General features: G+C 33.8%; 2 non-coding genes and 1 pseudogene across 2 annotated transcripts; all 3 read right to left on the bottom strand.

Annotated features, from left to right (window-relative positions):
• Window positions 1–403: 403 nt before the first annotated feature.
• On the bottom strand, window positions 404–1,694 carry LOC148207223 (uncharacterized; annotated as a pseudogene).
• A 1,005-nt stretch (window positions 1,695–2,699) lies between these two features.
• Window positions 2,700–2,773, bottom strand: TRNAW-CCA (transfer RNA tryptophan (anticodon CCA)). Its single transcript has one exon. It is a non-coding gene; the product is annotated as a tRNA-Trp (tRNA).
• A 163-nt stretch (window positions 2,774–2,936) lies between these two features.
• On the bottom strand, window positions 2,937–3,010 carry TRNAP-UGG (transfer RNA proline (anticodon UGG)). The gene has a single exon. It is a non-coding gene; the product is annotated as a tRNA-Pro (tRNA).
• Between the last annotated feature and the right edge of the window lie 6,536 nt (window positions 3,011–9,546).

Raw genomic sequence — 9,546 nt, 5'->3', positions numbered from 1 at the left:
TATACGAATAAATTATTCTAATTAGTAAGAGCTCAACGGGACCTACCCCCTCTTTTTTTTCTGATTCGAGGGGGATCCTGTTGAGTTCTTACGCTTTCATGTCTACAACTCAGTTCATCCGATTATTACAGGGATGAACCTAATCCAGAATATGAACCATAAAAGAAAATACCGATTAAACCGATCACAGTAATACCAGTTACAGTACCTATTATCCAAAGAGGAATCCTTCCAGTAGTCTCGGCCATTTGTCCCACTTCCCTCCACATTTCATCAAGTGGTCGTGCTAGAGACAGAAACAGTCATAGATAATTATGAGATGATATCCTTCCGAATGGGATAAGATAATTCGTACTATTATTTAGTATTTTCTTTTATTTAATTGAAGAAATAATTGGAAAATAAAACAGCAAGTACAAAAATGAGTAATAACCCCCAGTAGAGACTGGTACGATTCAATTCAACATTTTGTTCGTTCGGATTTGATTGTGTCATAGCTCTATAATTCGGATTAGGTTTATCGTTGGATGAACTGCATTGCTGATATTGACCCTAAAAAAGAAACGGTAGGTACAGCTAGTCCGTGAACAGCCAACCATCGCACTGTAAAAATAGGATAAGTTTTATCGATAGTCATTTGGTCCTCCTAAAAAGATCTACTAAATTCATCGAGTTGTTCCAAAGAATCAAAACGGCCAGTTATTAATGGAATTCCTTGTCGGCTCTCTGTAAAATACTCATTTGGACGAGGGCTTCCAAAACATCGTAAGCTAAACCCGTGCTGACGAATAACCAACCTGCAATGAATAGAGAAGGTATAGTAATGCTATGAATGACCCAGTATCGAATACTGGTGATAATATCAGCAAAAGAACGTTCTCCTGTGCTTCCAGACATGCCGAGCTCCACATATTCTTGTACAGTCAAAAGGTGATCGATTCCGTAAAAGATGAGATCAGTAAATGGAAATTAACTGAAATTTTATCTTTGTAAGATCGTCAATATTGTACCGAGGGTGTTTTCAGAGTATACCGAATCAGTATAGCTATCCTTCTTCTGACGCAGCAACGCAATTTCACAATCAGTATCGAAATGAAGCACTAAATAATTAATTTCTTCTTTTCTTGGTGCTTGTCGATGTAGAATCATGTACCATTCATTCAATATAAAATTCGGAAAATTCCTGTAGTAGTATAAGGGTTGTCTCGGTTATTGGCTTCGGGCTAGAAACCGAAGATTGGGTAAAATGTGAATCCTACTGGTTGGTTTATAATAATTCAGGAAGCAGATTCTCATAGTTCCAAAATTAAATTAAATTAGACGTGAAATCTAGAAATATTCCTTTTGTGTTTGTAGTTATATTTTTTGTTTGAATCTTTTTTTTATTTTAAGGAATTGGTTAGTCGTCCAGTAACAAGTAACAGTAGTACATACCATTCGATGAAAGAAAGAGAACAACGAATAAAATAATAATCAATATTCGTAATGCACGCATTATTGTTGTTATATTAGACTCAAAGGATCGTTCTTCAACTAATTAGAAGAATGGTTTTAATATGGAAAGCAAAAATGTAGAACCTAGTTTCGAGTGATCTGATCGTGCGATACTTTTTTCTTTTTATTCAAGATTTTATGGGAATGAACCCACTACTGAAAATTTAATTAGTTGGAATAAAATTAAAATAAAGGGCATTATAAGGTCATTCATTCTTCAGCGATTCAAAGAACATTTCATTTTTGGAATCAAGTTACACAACATAGTTTATTTATTATTATTTTTTTTTTTTAATATTAAAAATTTTTTTATATATTTTATCTTTCTAATTATTTAGAATCCATTTAATAGTTAATAGATTTATATATTAAATTAATTTTTAATAAAAAAATTATTGTTTATAATAAGAATATTAGTTTTTACAACTCTTGAGTTGTCCAATGAATCCGTTGATTCGGAATCGCGGGATAGAGAGACAGATGCCGAATTGATTTCTTACCTATGTCACAAGATTTTTGTTAGTATCATCTATAATGATAATAATAGATAAATCAAAAACTTTCAATTGAATTTATTCTTTCAATTGGTATTTTTACTTATCCATCCGCGTATCTTTCAAAAATAGAAACTTAGGGAAGTGCTTTATAAACATATGGATAAAAATAACGTATTTCATTTAGCCTCGTCATGCCTACTATCACTAGTTATTTCGGTTTTTTACTAGCAGTTTTAACTATAACCTCAGCTTTATTTATCGGTCTGAACAAGATACGACTTATTTGATTGAAATAAATTGAATGCACAATTCAAAAAAAGAAACATTTCTGTGGTATTCCATATATTCTATATATTGTAGAGTTCTTTACCTTGTCAATTCAATTTCCAATTCTTGGTCATTGAGATTCATGGGCAATACAGATTAATATTTTAAGGATAGATATTACCTCTCCTTTTCCTCGTTCAACTAAATTGAAATGATTGAAGTTTTTCTATTTGGAATCGTATTAGGTCTAATTCCTATTACTTTGGCTGGATTATTTGTGACCGCATATTTACAATACAGACGGGGGGATCAGTTGGACCTTTGATTAATTAACAGCTCTTTTTTTGATTGACCTCCTACTTGCTTTATAGGAGGTCAAATTTTTATTTATGTTGAATTATTTCAGTATAATTTTCGATCTAACAATAACAAGAATCGAATCACGCTCTGTAGGACTTGAACCTACGACATCGGGTTTTGGAGACCCACGTTCTACCGAACTGAACTAAGAGCGTTTTATTATCAAACTAAATGCAACCCTAATATATCTTGCATAAATATATTATCATATAGAATATCAGAAAATTAAATAAAAAAAAGATTGATTCGGTATATGTATGTTCAATTTTTATGGATCTCAATTGATTCCTCGTTACTGTTCAGACGATAAGTAATAGGTAGGGATGACAGGATTTGAACCCGTGACATTTTGTACCCAAAACAAACGCGCTACCAAGCTGCGCTACATCCCTTTCAATTGGTCTACAGTGTCATTGTAGAGAATCCCTGTCTTGTTTTCCACATTTTTTTTTTATTTCGTCCATTGGTATACACAAATTATCTTGCCATTTCTTCTTTTTTGTCTCATATCATATAACATATATAAAATATAATAAAAAGACTTATATACGTATGAAATAATAAATATGAAATCCGCCGTAAAGAAAAAAGAATATTTGTGGGGGCGGAAAGCGACATATTTTTTTTATAATAAAAAAGGGAATATCTACCGAATTGAACTGTTGTACATTTCAATTTGAATTAGGAATTCCGCGGACAATACAAGCGGTTATTAACTATATATACATTTGATGGTATGTAATACCATTATGTATTACAAATTACTATAAAGTAGGAGGGTTTTAAATGCGAGATCTAAAAACATATCTCTCCGTGGCACCGGTAGTAAGTACGATATGGTTCGGGTCTTTAGCGGGTCTATTAATAGAGATCAATCGTTTATTCCCAGATGCGTTGGTATTCCCATTTTTTTAATTCTAGTTATTGACTTGGGAAGGGGTGAAGAAGATTAGAAAAACAATCAAATATCTGTGACTAATCCCCTTCCCCTTCTTTTTTTTTAGAGTTTTTAGACTTAGAATAAGTTAGAAAAGAGAAACAATAAAAGTGTATTCAACCTCAGTCAAACTCGGACTCGGCGCCGGGGTCCAATTGAATTAATAAAAGAGTGAGAACGGAACGGAAATGAAAATGTGATGGCTAGGGCAACAATATCATACAAGATACTTAAATGAAAAACTGTACTGCGATTCTAAATTTAGAAATCATTGTATTACTATATTTGATTGCAACGAAATCTTTCATAATTTTATTTCGAGTTACCAACTTATCTTTTTTTCTTTCTTCTTTTCTTCATTTTGGATCGGAAAATGGAAGAGTTGCGTGAATCAAAAATCCAAGGGAGGTTCATGGCCAAGGGTAAAGATGCCCGAGTAACAGTTATTTTGGAATGTACTCGTTGTGTTCGAAACGGTGTTAATAAGGAATCAATGGGGGTTTCCAGATATATTACTCAAAAGAATAGACACAATACGCCTAGTCGGTTGGAATTGAGAAAATTCTGTCCCCGTTGTTACAAACATACGATTCATGGGGAGATAAAGAAATAGATCGAACCGATCGTCTGTGTGTCACCCTTTTCCAATCCAAGGAAGATGAAAAATTACATATATTAGACATATTTTAGATTTAAATATAAACAAACCAAATCCTATTTCTTAATTCTAAATCATTTTAGATCCGATCGAAATAGGATTTTCGGGATAAGGAATAAACAAACCATGGATAAATCCAAGCGACTCCTTCTTAAATCCAAACGATCTTTTCGTAGGCGTTTGCCCCCGATTCAATCGGGGGATCGAATTGATTATAGAAACATGAGTTTAATTAGTCGATTTATTAGTGAACAAGGAAAAATATTATCTAGACGGGTAAATAGATTGACCTTAAAACAGCAACGCTTAATTACTATTGCTATAAAACAAGCTCGTATTTTATCTTTGTTACCTTTTCTTAATAATGAGAAACAATTTGAAAGAAGCGAGTCGACCGCTAGAACTAGTGGTCTTAGAACCAGGAATAAATAGGCTTACTCTTCAATTGAATTTAAATTATAATCTAAACTCAACCGCAGATTGATGCTTTGTTCGAAAAATCCGAAAATCTGGATTTTTTTGTCGTGGCGTAAGAAAAAAACGAATAGGGGAAGAATAATAAATCTTTTTTTTATTGAACATATTTGCTCATTTTGACTACTTTATCATATTATCATATTTTATCATACTAATTTCTACTCTACCTTCTCGGAGTTCATTCTCCAGAGAACTCCATTTTAAGCATTCCGCTGGATTCTTTCCAATCTTCTTATTTTATAATCTCATTGGAAATCATATAAAGACAATTCCTATTTAATATAGCGATTTGGGCAAGTATTTTACGATTAAGAAGCAACTGACCCTTGTACATATTGTGTATGAATCTACTATAACTGTAGTATACCTTATTATATCGAATTACTGCATTTATTCGAGCGATCCACAAATGTCGAAAATTTCTTTTTTGCCTACCTCTATCCCGATAAGCTGAAGCCAAAGCTCTTATTTTCTGTTGAGTAATAGTTCGAGTAAGTATTGAATGAGCCCCTCGAAAGCTTGATGCAAATAAACGAATTTTTGTTCTACGTCTCCGAGCTATATATCCTCGTTTAATTCTAGTCATTGAATAAATGAAACTTTGATGAATAACTAATTGATTTCCTTTCTTTCAGTTATTCCTTTCTCCTTTCCTAGTCTATTAATAACAAAACGGATTTTTCCAATGTATAAAATAAAAATTCCAATGGCTTTTGCTACTATAACCTTCCCGACCACGATTTCTTTTTTTGTTCTAGTCACCTTAAAATACGAAATTGTATTGATACTAAGTATCAAAAAAAAAAAAACAAACATAGAGTAAATAAATAAAAATAGAAATGGATAAAGAAATAGTGGGTTCCTTCGTTTCTATGGTTACTTCTTAAACGGTGAGGTCCTCTCTATACACCGGAGCTCCTTCTTTTATTTCATCAATGTTATTGTTAACTTGTACAGTTCACCCTCTTTGGCTCTACCCATGAATTAACTAGTAATCGGTCTTTCACAACGAGATCCACCTATACAGTAACGGTATTTAATTATGAAGATTAGTTGGGTAGCTGACCCTCTTAGTCCGTTCTTGGAAGAATAAGGCCATAATCTTTCTGTTAAATAGGATTTCCTCTGCTTAATGGATAAGCATTTGTTACCAATGGGGAATTCTTTCTCATCTAAAATTGAAGTGATTGGATTTGCACCAATAGAAACCATAAATTTGATACACAATAAAAGGATATACTAAATCTTTTTTATTTATTTTTAGTTTTTAGGTAGTGAACGGAGTTCTTCCATTCATTCTATCCTATTCACTGGTACTGATCACTGATACGGGAAAAATTTTGTACTTTCTTTTGTCCCGGTCCATGGTCTGAACGAGTCGCACATACACCCTAGTACATGTTCCTCGACGCTGAGGGCATCCCCCAAGGGCGGGTGATTTGGTGACATTTCTGATTGGCTGTCTTGTGTTTCTAATAAGTTGTTTAATAGTTGGCATGTTGAATTGTATACATAATGAGTTGGTTTAGATCAATCCTAACCGGATGATTATGAATTACTTCTATATTCTATATTAATAGTATTAATAGTAATAGAAAATATTATATTAACCCCCGGTAAGAAGATAAAATATAAAATTTCGGATTTTTGCGTGAAATCCCTGCTATTTTTTATTCAACCGCTACAAGATCAACAATTCCATGAGCTTGGGCTTCTGTTGCTGACATAAAAACATCCCTTTCCATGTCTTCGGATACAACCCATAAGGGTTTGCCTGTTCTTTGTACATAAACCCTTGTGATGGTTTCGCGCAGCTTCAGTAGTTCTTCCGCTTCCAGGATAAATTCTCCCGTTTGTGCCTCATAAAAAGAACTAGCAGGTTGATGGATCATTACCCTGATGATTTAATAAAAGGTTTTCTCTATCTCGCATGATCGTGATGAGTCAAAGATAATAAGAAAAAAGATAGGATTAACAACCGTACAGGCATCCTTTGTGCATTGCATACGGCTCCACAATGGAATTCATTTTTACCTTCCATCGAAGGAATAGAAAATAGAGGATCTATCAGACCCAGAGCAGTAAATGATCCAATAACCACCCTTCCTTTTTTTTTTGTAATTTAAAAATACTATGATGGTTCCGTTGCTTTATTATTTCGTTTGTTATTCAGCAATCCCAAAGTTTCTTTTTTTTTTTCCTAGTTAAATTATAAAAAAATATAAATAAATATTTCCTAGTCTTTCATAACGGAAATATTGTTAAGAGCCTTCCGTCGTGAAAACAAAAAAGTTTGTGACGCTGAAAGAGGCCTCCGATAAATCAGCTAAAATCGGAAATGCCTTTTATCTCATACTACTCTTTCGATACATAATCTAATGGTTTAGAAAAAAAAAAACAAGAAAAAAAATTCTCATATCGAATTCAAAGTGCCATGCTATTATTACTTAATATTCATATTTTATATGGCGAAGGCATAGTTTTCTTTTTTGTCTCAAAAAAAAAACTCATTGGCGCCGAGCGTGAGGGAATGCTAGACGTTTGGTAATTTCTCCTCCGACCAGAATAAAAGATCCCATTGAAGCGGCTAATCCCATGCATATTGTCTGTACATTTGTTCGCACAAATTGCATAGTATCATAAATAGCTACTCCGGGTATTACCCATCCACCGGGAGAGTTTATAAATAAATACAGATCTTTGGTATCATCCTCTATACTGAGATATACCATAAGACCAATAAGTTGATTCGAGATCTGGCTATCAACCTCTTGGCCTAAAAAAAGTAATCTTTCTCGATAAAGTCGGTTGATTAGGATAAAATTGTATCCCTTAAGAACCGTACGGGCACCTTTTGATGCATACGGTTCAAAAAAAATAGCGAAAAAAAGAATCAATGTTTAGATTCTATCCTTCTTTAGAGGACTCTTTCTAACTTCTAATGAAGGGGCTTTTTCTTCCCTTCCATTTTTCAAGAAAGGTGAGTTTTGTCCTTTGGCCCGCGGTCGTTTATCTATACTATAAATTTCAATAAATAAAAAACCAATTCATTAAATTTTTAATTTATCGAACTAACTTTTCATTGATGTATTGTTTCATCGAGATCAAATTTAAATTGCGATGTCATTTTCTTGTTCCCGAATGGTCTTCTTCAATTCTTTTAGGTTTATGCTCTACTCCGAGTAAAGATCTGCCCGATTTGGATTTGCACATATAGGACAAATGCCCCAATAGCATGTCTTTTTGCTACGACTTCTTTTTTTTTTCAATTTATTTCATGCTTTTAACCAAATATTCAACCAACGTATTCATCATATTACTCGATTGATTAAAAGTTTTATATCAATGCTATTTATAATTTATAAATAGAATATGATACAAGTAGTAATCATAGAATAGATAGATTACAAATTGAGTTTTTTCTAAGCGGAGCCTGGATACTTCATTTTTTTAGTACAACCAAGAAAACCATAAATTATTCTAATTGATAATATTAATCTGGATACCCCCCCCAAAAAATAGATCTAATTGCACTTCACGCTCCAAATTTTTGATAATTCAATCAATCCGTCTTGGGCGAAGAGAGGATATCTCGATCGGGGGAGAGAACGGGGAAATACCATATGACCCAATATATCTGACAAGTCGCACTATACGTCAACCCACGATGCATCTTCCTCTCCAGGATTTCGAAAAGGTACTTTTGGAACACCAATAGGCATTAAAGCAAAGAAAAAATAATTAAGTACTATAGCTCACTTTGATGTGGAAGCGTAACAACAGGTTTATTGTCTTAATAAATAAGATGGGCCTTTATCAGATTTTATCTTTTAGCATATTTTATACATAGACATATATTGAATAAGTTCATAAAAAAGGAAGACAAAATGAATGAATAAAGGAAAATTCTTGCGAATAAGTCTTTTGAATGATGAACAAATATGTATACATTCATTATTATAAAATAAGATCAATTCCCATCCACCATTGCGTATTGGTACTTATCGAGTATAGAATAGATCTGCTTCTTTTTGTTCCTACGAATAGAATAGAATTGTTCCATTATTACTAAAAGAATAGACCAAATATTAATCCTTTCGCCAAGATAATCCCCTCAAAAGGGGAGGTCCATAGCATAGTTTTTTTCAGTGCAATAAAGTTACATAGTGTCTATTTTTCGTTGATAAAGGGGTATTTCCATGGGTTTGCCTTGGTATCGTGTTCATACCGTTGTATTGAATGATCCCGGTCGTTTGCTTTCTGTTCATATAATGCATACAGCTCTAGTTGCTGGTTGGGCCGGTTCAATGGCCCTATACGAATTAGCAGTTTTTGATCCCTCCGATCCTGTTCTTGATCCAATGTGGAGACAAGGTATGTTCGTTATACCCTTCATGACTCGTTTAGGAATAACCAACTCATGGGGGGGTTGGAGTATCACAGGAGGGACTATAACGAATCCGGGTATTTGGAGTTACGAAGGTGTGGCCGGAGCACATATTGTGTTTTCTGGATTGTGCTTCTTAGCAGCTATTTGGCATTGGGTATATTGGGATCTAGAAATATTTTGTGATGAACGTACAGGAAAACCTTCTTTGGATTTGCCGAAGATTTTTGGAATTCATTTATTTCTCTCAGGGTTGGGTTGCTTTGGTTTTGGCGCATTTCATGTAACAGGATTGTATGGTCCGGGAATATGGGTATCCGATCCTTATGGATTAACCGGAAGGGTACAAGCTGTAAATCCTGCGTGGGGTGTCGAAGGGTTTGATCCTTTTGTTCCGGGCGGAATAGCCTCTCATCATATTGCAGCAGGTACATTGGGCATATTAGCGGGCCTATTCCATCTTAGTGTT

The sequence above is a fragment of the Momordica charantia genome, unplaced genomic scaffold (assembly GCF_013281855.1).
Source record: "Momordica charantia cultivar OHB3-1 unplaced genomic scaffold, Mcharantia_2.0 BLBB01000169.1, whole genome shotgun sequence".
Taxonomy (NCBI): Eukaryota; Viridiplantae; Streptophyta; class Magnoliopsida; order Cucurbitales; family Cucurbitaceae; genus Momordica; species Momordica charantia.
This window is presented reverse-complemented; position numbering and strand designations above follow the sequence as displayed.